Consider the following 14,353-nt stretch of genomic DNA (forward strand, 5'->3'; position numbering starts at 1 on the left):
CTGTAGGAGCCCACCCTGCCAGGAAACACTGTGGAAACTGTGGGATTAATTTAGCTTTAGTTGTTCTAGATTTTATATTGATTTCTAATAAATAAAGCTGAGAACTCCCTTTTCCCCTTTCCCTTCCCAGCTGAGGGGTTGGAAGCTGATGGAAGCTTGTGAAATCTTTATATTCCAAAGGAAAAATATTATAGAAAGCAAGAGCATCCCTGAGGATGCCCAAGAGTGGCTGCTTTGGTAGAAATGGGAGGAGGCACAAGCAGCTCCTTCATGGATGTGCTGGGAGCCAGGACTGGCCAGTGTGGCAGGAAGGGTGTGAGTTACCCTGTAGCAGATATTTATTTGGAATAAACCACACAGAAAGGAAAGGAACAGGTTGGAAAAAAAGGAAGAGATCCAGGGATTTGCTCCCCATCTCTGCCCTGAGGTTCTGGGTTTACAGGGGGAGGGATTGGAGCTCCCCATCAGTGTCTGTGTCTGTTCTGCTGAGTGCCAGGGTGGGAAGGGGTGAAGGAATGTCCTCAGTGCCCTGGGATGGGGGAAAAGCTGGGAATTCTGCTGGGAGCCCTGCTGCACATAGATCCACCATGGGCTGCTTCATTCCAGCTTTTCCTTTTCTCCTGGTCTTTTTTTCTGCCCTCCTGGCAGTGGCAGTGAGGCACACAGAGTGAGGGAGGAATGATGGATCCAGCAGCACAGAGGGCACAGAGTGAGGGAGGAATGATGGATCCAGCAGCACTGGGCTCATCCTGCAAACATAGAGGGCACAGAGTGATGGAGGAATGATGGATCCAGCAGCACAGAGGGCACAGAGTGATGGAGGAATGATGGATCCAGCAGCACTGGGCTCATCCTGCAGACACAGAGGACACAGAGTGATGGAGGAATGATGGATCCAGCAGGGCTGGACTCATCCTGCAGACACAGAGGGCACAGAGTGAGGGAGGAATGATGGATCCAGCAGCACTGGGCTCATCCTGCAAACACAGAGGACACAGAGTGATGGGGGAATGATGGATCCAGCAGCACTGGGCTCATCCTGCAGCCAGAGAAGGCTCTGGGAGCTCTCAGGACAGGCAGGGCACTCCCAGAGCCCAGCTGGAGGTGAGGATGTTTTCCCTGCTTCCCTCCCACCATCCCTGAAGCAAACCAGACCAGAGCTGGCCCTGGTTGTCCCCTGCAGACTCAGGCTGAGTGTCAAGGACAGGCTTTGGGAGCTGGTGCTGAGGGGTGTGGAGGAGGCTCAGCCTCTGACCTTCAGCACCACGAGCACAAACAGAAATCCCTGGTGTGATGTTTTTACTTTCATCAGGGCTCTCCAGATGTGGAGGGGCCCCTCTCAGATAGCTCGGAGATAACTCAGAACATGTAAATAAATCCATCCCCGCAGAGGTGCAGCCTTGGAGCTCTCATTTCCATGATCAGATGGGAAGGGAGCAGCAGTAAGGAGCAGCTCCTGCCGCACGGAGTGGGAGATGAGCAGATTCCCCCATCCCCCGAGGTGCTCAGCCTTTCATCTGCGCTCCTGGAGATGCCCCAGCCATCAGCCTGCTCATCCCTCCCTCCTGCTCCATCCTCACCCAAAGCCCTCCGGATAAAAGGGGAGACGTCTCCAGCTCCGTTTTTTCTCTACCCCGCCTCTCCTTTCTCCCTGGCTCTGAGAATCTCCCAGATTTGTTTGTGGTTTTCGTTTTTCACAGGAAGTTCAAACTTTCCTTTCCCTTATTAGGAACGTCTGTAATTCCGTCTCCTACACATCCATTTTGCCATCGTTATAAAACTTTTCCTCCACACCTTTCTGCATCCCAGCCCCAGCTGGTTATGATCTTGTTCCCCCACTGGGTGGCTGCTCATGTGTTTATTTGCAAAACTGGATGGAGGTCTTTTAAGAGGAAGATATTTTCATTTAATTTCCACCTGTCCTTGCTCCAAAGAGAGGCAGAAACTTTGCAGAAGGAAGATCTGAGGATTTTTTTCCCCCCAGTCCCATCCAGAATCTGAAAACAGCAATTGTTATCTTGGCTCTGCTGCTCTCAGCTTTGACTCTGTTTTCAATAGAATAAATAATTGATAAATATCCCAGAGATACTAGAATCTTTAATTAGGCAGAGCATTTCCAATCTGCAGCTCTCTGAGCTTTTACTTTCCAGAAAAAAAATATTCTGGGGGAAGCCCTGTCTGTACCCAAGAGAGAAGGAATAAAGGGATGGGGATCAATTCCTTTGAAGCTCAGACTCCCAGGGGATTTGCATGGCTGCTGCAGAGGGAGACTGGGAAAAAGAAAGTTGTTGTCAGTTGGTTTGAACTGGTTTTATAGAAAAGAATGGAAAATTCAGAGAGCTCCTCATCCAAGAGAGGTTGAAAACTCCCGATGGCTGGAAATGGGTCAGCCTTGGGGTGGAAGAAGTCAACAAAGACTTGCTCCAACTTTCATGTCAGTTCCTTTGTGACTGTACCCCTGTGGGCTGTTCCAGGGATGGGTCAGCTCCCGAGAATAATCCTGGAACTGGTGAATTTTAAGGAGCTCTGATTTTAATTCATATAGTTTAGTTTCTGTGGTTTACATCAAAAGGCACCAAAATGCTGGGAAAACCTCCGGAGCAGCCACACCTCAGTTTTGAGCAGGGCAGTTCATTCACACCTCCTCCCGTGCTCTTCCTTTTAAGCTCTAGTAATTGTTTTAATAAACAAAACAGTTTTCTTTGCGGAGCATTCTGCCCTTTTAGCTGCCAGTCCCTTACTGTGTCTCCCTATGCTACAATTTGCTTTGTTTTTCCTTCCTCTGACTTCGGTTTTGGGTTTTTTATTGAGTTTGAGATGGTTTTTTATTGAGTTTGAGATGGTTTTTTGGGAGTCCAGGTAATTCAATCCTTGCTCAGACATTCACTGCTCTCAGCTCTCCAAATCCTTCAGCTGGACACCCAAAGGAGCAGGGAGCTCTAAAAATAGAGAATTGCTGTCTGCTTACCCCATCTACATGCATAAATTGACATTTTTATGTGCAAATGCAGCTTCTTAGATACATCTAACTGCTTAGGTGTACATTTAATTTCTCTTTCAAATACTCCACCAGTTCCTTCTGCCACTTTCTCTTGCTGCAAATTAGGGTCAGTGTAATTAAACTTCAGTGAAAACTGAAGCAAGGCGAGAATTGGGTTTATGGTCTGCGTGCTGTGCTGGGGGAGCTGACTTTGCTGAATATTTGGGATATTTGGTGGAGGAAATACCTGCCCAAAACCAACCCCAGCTCGGGGTTGCCACCAGCAGAACCCCGCGTGGTGCTGACGAGTGAATTCCAGACGGAGCTTGGAGAAGTGATGATTCATTTCCAGCAGTCCCAGAGAGGAAATTATCCTGGTTAAACCAACGCGGGCGAATTTCAGCCCTTGCATGAAAGGCAGAGTAATTGCCCCGGTGAATGGAGGATGGAGGACAGTGACAGGAAACTCGCACCCGCCTGGCGCTGTCATTAACCATTGCACAAGAGCCTCAAATGTTTATTCACCCTGCCAAAAACATGTTTGTGCTCCCTCTTCATTCGGCTTTTTTTGACCTTCGTTAAAAAAGGAAAGGGGGAAAACATCCAGCCTTGATGCCGGGTCTCTGTCAGATGTTTCAGCCCCAATTCCACGGAGCAAAAATCCGGGATATTTATTGCAGCTCTAATTCCAAGGAGTAAAAATCGGGGATATTTATCTCAGCCCCAATTCCACGGAGCAAAAATCCGGGATGATTATTTCAGCCCCAATTCCAAGGAGCAAAAATCCGGGTTTATCTCAGTTTTTATTCCCACCCTGCCCTACTCTGTGCTGTCACTAATCCTGGCCAGGAGCTGGGATGGGGTTGGCGATTCCTGCGGTCCCAAGGTGCAGCTGAGCCTTTCCCAGGCAGCGAGACACGGAATTTTTGGGGTGATTTGGTGCCGTGGCGTTAATCGGAGCTGCCAGGGAGCAGAAAGCAGCTGGGGAATGAGGCAGCGAGTGTTTGAGGCTCTGTGACTCAGCGGGTTAAAATTGGGTCATGTAGGGGAAGAAAGGGGTGGCCGCTGTCCCTTCCCACCTCGGGTTTGTGCTGGGTGTCCATTCAGGCTGGAGGAAGATTTTCCACCCTCTGTGTCCGGAGATTTGTCAGTGTCCAGGGTTGTGTGTGGTCCCTGCGCTTGATGGGGCTGGGTAAACAGCCGTGGCTTTGTTACGTTCTGAATAGGAAAGTCAGCCCCAAATTAGCGCTAATGTGAGGTCATTTAACCCTTATGGGAGGTCTTTGGAGAAATCATAATAGAGCCCAGGCACTCACAGACCCCTGCCAGATTGACAAAGTGCACCATTATGGTGCTGAGATGAGGTCAAAAATGTAAATAGTCCTAGGAAAACTTTCCTCCTGCCGGGCTGATTATTCCCAAAGCAGGTGCTGCTCCCAAATCCCCGTGCAAAGGCTACGAGCTCCCCGTGTTGTTCCTACAGGAGAATGAAAAGTGAATTGAGCCGGGCTGAGCTCAGCATCTCTGCAAGCAGCGATTTCCCTGACACAATGAACGGTCAGGGCAGCTCTTCCTCCAATTTCATCCTCCAGCCCTGGAAACAAGAGCTGTAATTGCCAGGGAAAACAGCTGTGCTGGGCTGGGACTGGGGGCTCTGAGCAGCCCCTGCTCCCTCCTCTCCTGGGAAGGGCAGATTTTCCAGCCTGCCTTGGGCAGTGGGAGCAGCTCTGGTCCTGATGTGGGTCTGAACACGGTGGGGTTTTGATTCCAGGCAGGGCTCACCCTGGGTGAAAGCTGTGATGACTTTTGGGACTGAAATGACCTTTAGGAAGGAATTGCTCCCTGTGAGGGGGTGAGGCCCTGGCACAGGTGCCCAGAGCAGCCCCTGGATCCCTGGAAAGGCAAGAACAAAGCCTCACCCAGCTGACTCCTTCAGTATCAAATCCATTCAAAGCTGCCACCTGGTTTAGGTCCATACTTCGAATCCAAAAGTCAGGAGAGAAACCTTGGTCCCTCTTTCCTGGTGCAAGCCTCCCTGAGTGCCAGTGCTGTCTCTAATTCCAGCCTTCCCAGGAGGATCCTGCAGGTTGTTGTTGAGAAATCCTTTCCTGCCAAGCGCAACAGGACCGGAAGCTCCGGCTCCCTTCCCATCTGCAGAGGCAATCAGACAAAATGCCAAGCCCAGGGGGCAAAATTTCAGTCTTGGTGCCAGTCTTGCTTATTACATATCTGGGTTCTGCAGCCTGCTAGACTTTCATCATGTAATTTATTTGCTTCTCAACATCCCTGCAGTTATTAAAAGCACCGTGCTGGAGCTGCCACCCAAGGTTTCTCTAATTGGTACATCTGCCTTTCGGGGCACCCTGGGATTGTTCCTTTTACAGCCTCCCCTAGGGCCAGGATCCAATCTGGGCTCCTGGTAGCCAGGGGGGCTGCCCAGGGTCCTTGGGACATCACAGGGACAGGGATCAGACCCTGCAGGGCTGGGCTCTGCAGCAGTGTCAGCCAAATGTCACCCTGGGGTCAGGGGGAGAGGCTCTGAGTGCCCTCAGCTGCCCTGTGCCAGGGCAGCCTGTCCTTGTGTGGAAGGAAAGGACAATCTCCAATCCAGAACCCCCTGGGGAAGGCTCACAGGGCCCTGCACTGCCCTGCTGGCCTTGTCTCACTGCAGGTTCAAGGCCTGACAGGATGGATTCACAGCTGGGAGCTGCTCAGGTCCTGTTTGTTCCCCATGCCTGGTCCTGGGTGAGCTCAGGAGCTGCAATGCCACAAATCCCATCCCAGGAATGCAAAGGCAGTGCATGGGAATGTCCCATTCCTGCCCCTGAGCACCTTCAGCTGCAGGGACCCAATGGAGACACAGCCAGGCCAGCTGGGAGCCTCAGGTCTCATTTCTCTGACCTTTTATTCAAGATTGGATAAAATACATTGAAATTCTTACAGTCTACAACTGTGGGCCTGGAGCCTCTATTGAAGATATCAGTATGTTTCAACCTTCACTAGAACTTGAGCTACTACTGTGGAATTCAGACCTTTTACTTACTAAAAGCATTAGAACTCGCCCTAAAATTACTGACTTACTTCTACTTAAATGTCTACTTTATGTGTGAGAGGCTTAATGTACTTCAATCCATCCAAAGGCTTTAATTCAATCCCTGCACTCTGGTTTCTCTCTGAAGGATTCAGAGAATCCCCTGACTCACTGACTCCAACAGCATCCATCTGGCATCCTTCACCTGAGCCCAGTCTTCAACTTCTCCCCTCCACTGAGCTCTGAAGGTGGCTGTGTTGTCCTAGGTCTGATTAGAGTTTTCTAGTTTATCCTAAAATGATTTCATTCTATGCTGAAAATCACTGCTTTCAGTGGCAGTGATTAATCCTAAAGCTGCTGTAGGAGCTCACAGGACAAGGTCTCACTGTCAAAGCCATAAATCCTCCAGGTCCAGGTGAAATCTGAGCTTCCTCTTGTGCCTTTTTAGGACTCAGCTGTGCCTGGGTTTTGGCCAGGAGCACAGTTCCTGCTGCAGCAGAGACACTCTTTGTGCTGGTGCAGCCTAATTTGTTTGATCTAGCTTGAAACTGGGCTAAAAATGCATTGCTAAAAGTCACATCTCCCCCAGTGGTTTGTGTGGGTGGGGAGACACTCAGGGTAGGCAAATTTTCCTAAGACTCACATGAAATTACTGCAGTAGGGTCATGGCTGTGAATCCCATGAGAGCCAGGGGTGGCTCCATGTGTTGTGCCCAGACAGGGCTGGGACCAGAACAGGCTCAGAGGGGGGGCAGAGCCCAGGCACAGAGCAAGAGGAATTTGGGGCTCCTGGTTCCCACTGCAGAGCCTTGCAGGTCCCCCAATTCCAAAGGGCAGCCCCAACCTCTGTTCCCTGTGCCAGGGACAGCACTTTGGGAAGGGCTGGAGCTGTGCCAGGAGAGGTTTGGGTTGGATTTTAGGGATTTTAGCAGTGCCCAGGCTCCCCAGAGCTCCAGGAGGGTTTGGACACCTCTCCCAGGGATGCTCAGGGTGGGATTTTTGCAGGGTCAGGGCTTGGACTCTCTGATCCTTCATCCCTCCCATGATATTCCATGATTTTATCCTCCCTGAATATCAGTGATGCAGATAAATCAGGTTTTCCATTCTCAGTAGTCCCACCTGGCCATCAGTGCCTGAATTTGGGGGCCATAAAATTGTGTGGAAAATACAACAGCATCAGCTCAGAAAGGAGGCAAGCTCTCAGATCACATAAAAGAGGGTTGATTGATTTATTTAACAAAGCCCAAGCAACAGTTGGTTTTGTAAGAGGCATTTTCTCAGAGGAAGGAAAATCCCCAGGCCCCCAGGGCCAGCAGCTGCCATGTGCTCCTGCCACCCAGGACATTCTTGGTGCATCTCTGGAAGTGTTGCAAAATACCTGTTATTTTTCCACTCCATGGGATAACTGGTACCTTGCAGTGAACTTTCTCTTAATCCCACAACAACAACCTGCCCCAAGAAGCAAATTCCAGCCCTGCAGAGGTTGAAAAAAGTCTAAATTTACTTTTTTTGCTGTGCAGGAAAGCTCCTGGGTTTGTACATTTGACCTACATGCTGGGCAATCCAAAAACAATCCAATACAAGCTTGGGTCATATTTGTTATCTGAGCACTGATAGGATTTAGGTTTCACTTCAAATGGGAGGATTTTTCAGTGTAGATGTTGGATTCTAGCCTGGCCAGGAGACAAAGCACCAGGAGCAGGTTGAGTGAGTCAGAGTTGAGTGGGCTTTTATTTGGTGTCAAATATGACAGGCAGGTGCCAGAGAGGAAGCTGAGCTTGCCCAGTGCCAGAGGGAGGAGCAGATGGGGATTTGGGGATTTGGGGTGTCTGGGGTACCTGGGGCTGGTTTTGTCCTGCAGAGCCCTGGGAGGGTGGGACAGACCATGGCCCCCAAATCCAGGCACTGATGGCCAGGTGGGACTATTGAGAATGGAAAACCTGATTTATCTGCATCACTGATATTCAGGGAGGATAAAATCATGGAATACCATGGAAGGGATGAAGGATCAGAGAGTCCAAGCCCTGACCCTGCAAAAATCCCACCCTGAGCATCCCTGGGAGAGGTGTCCAAACCCTCCTGGAGCTCTGGGGAGCCTGGGCACTGCTAAAATCCCTAAAATCCAACCCAAACCTCTCCTGGCACAGCTCCAGCCCTTCCCAAGTCCTGTCCCTGGCACAGGGAGCAGAGGTTGGGGCTGCCCTTTGGAACTGGGGGACCTGCAAGGCTCTGCAGTGGGAACCAGGAGCCCCACACTCCCTGGCTCTGTGTCCTGTGCCTGGGTTTTGCTGCATCACCCACACACTGTCCCTGTGTGATTCTGGGGGGCTGGAGTCCCTGGGGGGAAGGAGCAGGACCAGCATTGGGATGTTCCCAAGAGGTTTGCAAAGGGAAATCCAATCTCTCCGTGCTGTAAAGAGCTGAGAGCTCCAAGGAGCTGGAGCTGCTCCCCCTGGGCCTGTCCAGGAGTGGGGCTGTTCCCTGAGTGGCACCAGGGCAGCTCTGACCCACACAGGGATTTGGGCTTCCCAGTTTTCTCTGGGAATGAGGTTCAGTTCCCACAGGTGCTGTCCCCAGCCCCTGCCCAGCCTCTGCCTTTGCCTTTTCATTGAATGCTCCAAGAGCAGGGGGTGTCTCCAAACCATTCCAGGCATGGAATCCCCACTCCAGGGACAATTTCAGAGTCAAATCAAGACTGTGGAGATGACTTCTTCCTCTTCTCTATAAATAATCAGGTCCCACAGCTGTTTTCTCAAGCTGTTGTGGGAAAGTCAGCTCCTGCAAAGTGCTGAGGCAGAGAAAGGCAGGGTGAGTTCTGCTGTGTGCCCATTCTGGCCACCCCAAAACATCCCCTGCTCCAGTATCCCATGAGTGATTCAGATGAGTAATGACAGGTGTAGAGCTGAAGTGAGAAATAATTAAAATTTGCAGTGCTTTGATGAGTCCAACACTGACCAGCACAGCACTAAAATGTCCTGAGCCCTGGTTCTGCTTGGAAACCACAAGCCAGGTCCTTGCTAGGTGGAAGATTGGCTTTAAAATTGCTTCACCTTGTGGGGTGTGTGAGGGAGTTATTTTCCTTTCTGTCTCTTCATTCCTGAGCCTGTAGAAATTGGGGTTTGGAGTGTTTTGCAATGATCCTGAAGGAGGGAGATTTTTGTGTAGAGAACACTTTCACATGATGGGATGATTACAGGAAGCCAGGCTTGAAGAGGCAACTAAATAAACTAATAACAGCAAGTATCAGCAGATTTGAGATGAAACCAGGGAGGCTGGCAGGGCTGAGATGTTATTAATTCCAGATGTTGCTCACAGATAAATATCTCTGGCCTGAGCTTTTCTAATTAGCAACAGAAACTGAGCTGTCATGTAAAGATTCCTCTCCAGGCTCCCTCAGCACATTCATTATAGTCCAGGGAGGACTGATATCCATTCACATTTCCTTTTTTTTTTTTTTTTTTTCATTTGTGACTCAGGAATTTGCTGAATGAAATCCCATTTCTGTGCTGTGCTGGGTGAGGGGAGCAGCCCCAGGATCCTCTCAGGAGCCTGAAGCCCAGCCCAGCTGTGCTGCTGGGATCTGCCAGGCTCCTGATAAGGGTTAATTTATTCTGAGCAGCCAGGACACCTCTGCCAGTGCCATTTCCATATCTCTGCTCAGCCAGGGCTGGTTAAGGAGGAGTGGAGTCAACTGAGGTACCCGAGACCAAACTCATTTCTGCTTCATCCTCCCTGCCTGCCATCAGATAACTTCCTGAGGGGAGGCAGCTTTGATCAGGCTGCAGCACTGGGGGAAATGGTTGGGAGCAATCCCTGGTGTTTTGCATCTGGTCCATTTTCAAAACTGTTTTCATGTTTAGGAGTTTCTCTAGGGGAGGAATGGCAGCACGAGGAACTGTGAGCCCAGCCCTGAGCCCTTCCTGGTGCTGCTGCCATCACTGACAGCACCTCCTGCTCCTGGCACGGGCATCACCTGGGGGGGAATCCAGCCCCTGGGGTTTTTCCAGCAGGAAATGTGCTTTTGTGTTTGAGCTGCAGGTGTGAGGCAGCCTGCTGAGCTGGGTCTGTGCTCCCTGCTGGGTGCTGGGGTTAGAAAATGAAGTTTCCTTGGAGCCAGGCTGAAATTCCTGTTAGAAAGTTCTCTGTGAAACCTTCCCCTGGCTCCTTCCCTGTGCATATTTGGAGCTGAGCATCACAAGAAGCCTGGGCAGCAACCTGGGCTGGAATGGGGAACATCCTTGTGACATCTCCAGGCAGCTCCCTCCCCTGCCAGACTCTCCTGGGACGGGCACTTCCCACTTTCCTGCTGGCTTTGGACTGACAGGGGTCAGGGAGAGCAGGGCAGGAGCTCAGGGAAGGCAATGCAGGGAAAAGTGAAGCCTCTTGCAGCAGGGGAAGGTGGCTGGGCTGGGGGTCATGTTTGTTTGTTTAACTGGAGCTGCTGCCCTGAGCTGGGTCACTTGTTTGCAGCCCAAACTCGTTACTGGCTGAGAACTGGTAGAACTCGCTGAGGACAACAGGAATTTTCCTATAGCCCCCTGGGCTACAACAGATAATAACAAACTGGCCTGACTCTATTGAAAAGACATTTAAGCATCTGGTCATGTTGTTTAGTGGTTCTGGGATCCAGCAGAGCCAGCTGGATTCCCAGAAACTGCAGATAGAGGCTGGGAAAGGGCCAGAGAGGGGTTTGTCCCTCCTGGTTTCTCCAGAAGGCCAAACCCTCCTTCTCCTTCCCCTCATTATTCCCCTGGCACTGTGGAGCTCTGCTGTGCCTGTGCTGTGCAGAGGGAAGGGCAGTGCTGCCAGACTGAGCCCTGCAGCCCAAGGAAGTTTTAGTTCATCTTTTTGTTCTGGAAAAGGCTCTGGGAGACACAGGGAGTCTCGCTGGGAGAGACAACCTGGTTTGGATATCAAAGGCTTGAGTGGCACAAGGTGTGCTTTTTGCTGGAAAAGCACCTGAAGCAGCCCCATCTCACTTTAACCTGCTCCAGGCTGCTTCCTCTTGCTGTGTATTAATTGCTGAAGTGTTTTAATAACCTTTGGTCAAAGACAACTGCAATTTCTGGCACATCACAGGACAGCTGGAAAGGATGCTTGACAGCTGTCAGTGGGAAAAGCTGTGTATCCTAAAGGGATTAGAGTCCTTGCTTTGAAGTTCCAGAGCAGCCAGGCTGGGAACAGGGAGTGTGGAACAGCTCAGGTGAGGTCACACCACAAAGGGGAGGCAGAGGGAGGAATTTGGGATGCCAGGGACACAGGGGTGAGTCCTGCAGGGCTGGGCACCTCTGCTCCATCCTGGAGCTGCTGCTGTGTCCCTCAGCAAATGCAGCTAATCCCGGTCTGCCCCTGGATGTTTGGAGAGGCTTTAACAAGCCAAACACAAGAGCAGCCCTGTTGCCTTAGAGAGGGTGTAGCTGTGAGCAAAATTTGGCCCTCTCTTTTAAACTCTCAGTCTGTCCTGACTGCTGCATGCTTTATTTTTAGAGCATCATAAAAGGCTTTTGTTCCAGGGTATATTTAACAGGGGAGTGGAGGGGAAGTGGGAGGGTTTTGTTCACAGAGAATGTATCTCTTGGTCTCTTTCTTCTATCCCACCCCCTCAGCAGATACTCTTGGAGGGTGGAGTATAAATGAAAAAAAAAAAAAAAAGAAAATTAAAAAATAAAGAGAGAGAAAGTAATAATTAGAAATACTGAAATCATAGTCAAAGGGGTTGTCTGGGCGTCCAGGCCTGGAGGCCTCCGAGGCGCCACGAAATTCACATTATCACAAAAAAGACACAAAAGGTGCCCAGGAGGGTGGAAGAGGCAGGGCAGGGGTGGCCCTGTCTGGCAGGAGCAGTGCCCAGTGACACATCACTCAGGCTGGGCTGCTCCTGAGCCTGCTGCCAGGGCTGGCAGCCACATTTCCCAGCACAGGAGAAGGGTCTGTGCCCATCCTGTGCCCTGTCCTCAGCACCATCCCAAAGGGCTGAGCCCGAACAGCTCAGCCAGGTGCAGAGGTGGCACAGGAGCCTTCCACTGACACCCTGCTCAGCTCTGCCAGGCACATTCAGGCCTCTGTTCTTTGTCAGGGCTTTTCCCCAGGGAGCTCAGAGCCCTGTCCTTCCCTGCTGCTCTGGCTCTGGCAGTGCTTTCTCCTCCTTCACTTTTGTTGCTGGAGTCTGTAAAGGTTGGAAGAAACTCAGGAATCCCCCGAGGGGATGCTGCAGCTCTGCAATAACCAGAGCCATGAAATCCTCCCTGCCTGGATGGGGTAAAGGACAAGGGCTCAGAGCTGCCACTGTGGGCACCATCAGCTGGGCAAGGCTCAATTTATTAGAGATACAATCAGAGAATTGATAACTGCTGCCACAGCTGCCCCAGAGTGGAGCTTCCCTTGGCTGAGCAGGACAAGCAGGGGTTGGGACTGGATGATCTTTAAGGTCCCTTCCAACCCAACCCAACCCAACCCCCTCCATGATTCCTGATGGAGAATCTGAGTGTTGCCAGTTGCTGTCCCCTGCTCCAGGTGTTCCCCAGCAATCCCAGTGCAGTTTGATTGCTCCAGAGCCTTGCTTTGCATTCCCAGCCTTTGCCCAGCCCCTGGATCCTGGCACGAGTGGGGCTCCAGAGTGGAGCCCAGCACGTCCTGTGTTACCTGTCACAGGTACCCAGGGTCACTGAGCCACAGCCAGGCAGGTGTGTGAGGGAGATGGACCCAGGTTACAGAGCTCTGTGCTCACCTGTGCCTGTGAGGACACGGCTCCTGCCAGCCCTGTGTGCCCAGGGAGAGCCACACTCAGCGCTGGGTGACACCCCCAGGGCTGTGACACCTCCAGGGCTGTGACACCCCCAGGGCTGTGACACCCTCAGGACTGTGACACCCCCAGGGCTGTGACACCCCCGGGGCTGTGACACCCTCAGGACTGTGACACCTCCAGGGCTGTGACACCTCCAGGGCTGTGACACCCTCAGGACTGTGACACCCTCAGGACTGTGACACCCCCGGGGCGGTGACACCCTCAGGACTGTGACACCCTCAGGACTGTGACACCCCCAGGACTGTGACACCTCCGGGGCTGTGACATCTCCGGGGCTGTGACATTTCCAGGGCTGTGACACCCTCAGAACTGTGACACCCCCGGGGCTGTGACACCTCCAGGGCTGTGACATCCCCAAAGCTGTGACACCCTCAGAACTGTGACACCCTCAGGACTGTGACACCTCCAGGGCTGTGACACCCCCGGGGCTGTGACACCCCCAGGGCTGTGACACCCTCAGAACTGTGACACCCTCAGGACTGTGACATCCTCAGGACTGTGACATCCCCAGGGCTGTGACACCCCCAGGGCTGTGACACCCCCAGGGCTGTGACACCTCCAGGGCTGTGACACCCTCAGGACTGTGACACCCTCAGGACTGTGACATCCCCAGGGCTGTGACACCCTCAGAACTGTGACACCCCCGGGGCTGTGACACCCTCAGGACTGTGACATCCTCAGGACTGTGACATCTCCAGGACTGTGACACCCTCAGGGCTGTGACACCCTCAGGACTGTGACACCCCCAGGACTGTGACATCTCCAGGGCTGAGCGGGGCAGGAGCTGAGCGGGGCAGGCAGGAGGAGACACGATGGGGGGTGAGAACGAGGGGTGGAAACTTTTCTTTTTCCTTTGTTTTAAGGCTTGTATCAACTTGCCTGACAAAATCCTCTCCTGCCTTCCAAATCCAGTCACCGTGAGTCACGGCTGAGCCCATCCTCTGCCTCCTCGTTGCAACACGGATGACAGAAACCATCCAGCAAGAGGGCTTGAATCCCCGTGCGCAGAGGTGTGCTGGGTGGTATTCCCACAGCCCGTTCCCAAAGTTCCTCTGGAATAACGCTGGGCACAGAAAGGTTATCCCACAGCCCTGACACATCCAGAGCAGAGCAAGGGTTCCCTGAGCCAGGATATTTATGGAATGATTTGGTACCTAAAGTTAGGGGAGTTAAGGTTCATTTTTAAAAAGAGGATTAAAAACCTCCTCATGGTTCTGGAGGTGAGGAAAGGCAGGAAAGGGTTTTCCCATCGCTACAATTACCAGGGATGAATGAGAGGAAACTTTCTCCTTCTCTAATTCACTCCTTTATAAATCCATTTATTTTGTCAGCAAAGCACAAACCACCCCCCGTCTCCACACAAATCCCAGAACGCATCCACCAACCTGAAACTCGTTATCCGCGAGCTGCGGATCCCCGATCCCGCCCCTTCGCTCTGCCCCGGGGCTGCGGGTGCCGGTTCCGGCAGGGACGGGGTTAACCTGCACCTGTCTGGGTGTACCTGTCCCAGGGCACCTGTCCCGCCAGCCAATCCCGGC

The sequence above is a fragment of the Oenanthe melanoleuca genome, chromosome 23 (assembly GCF_029582105.1).
Source record: "Oenanthe melanoleuca isolate GR-GAL-2019-014 chromosome 23, OMel1.0, whole genome shotgun sequence".
Classification (NCBI taxonomy): domain Eukaryota; kingdom Metazoa; phylum Chordata; class Aves; order Passeriformes; family Muscicapidae; genus Oenanthe; species Oenanthe melanoleuca.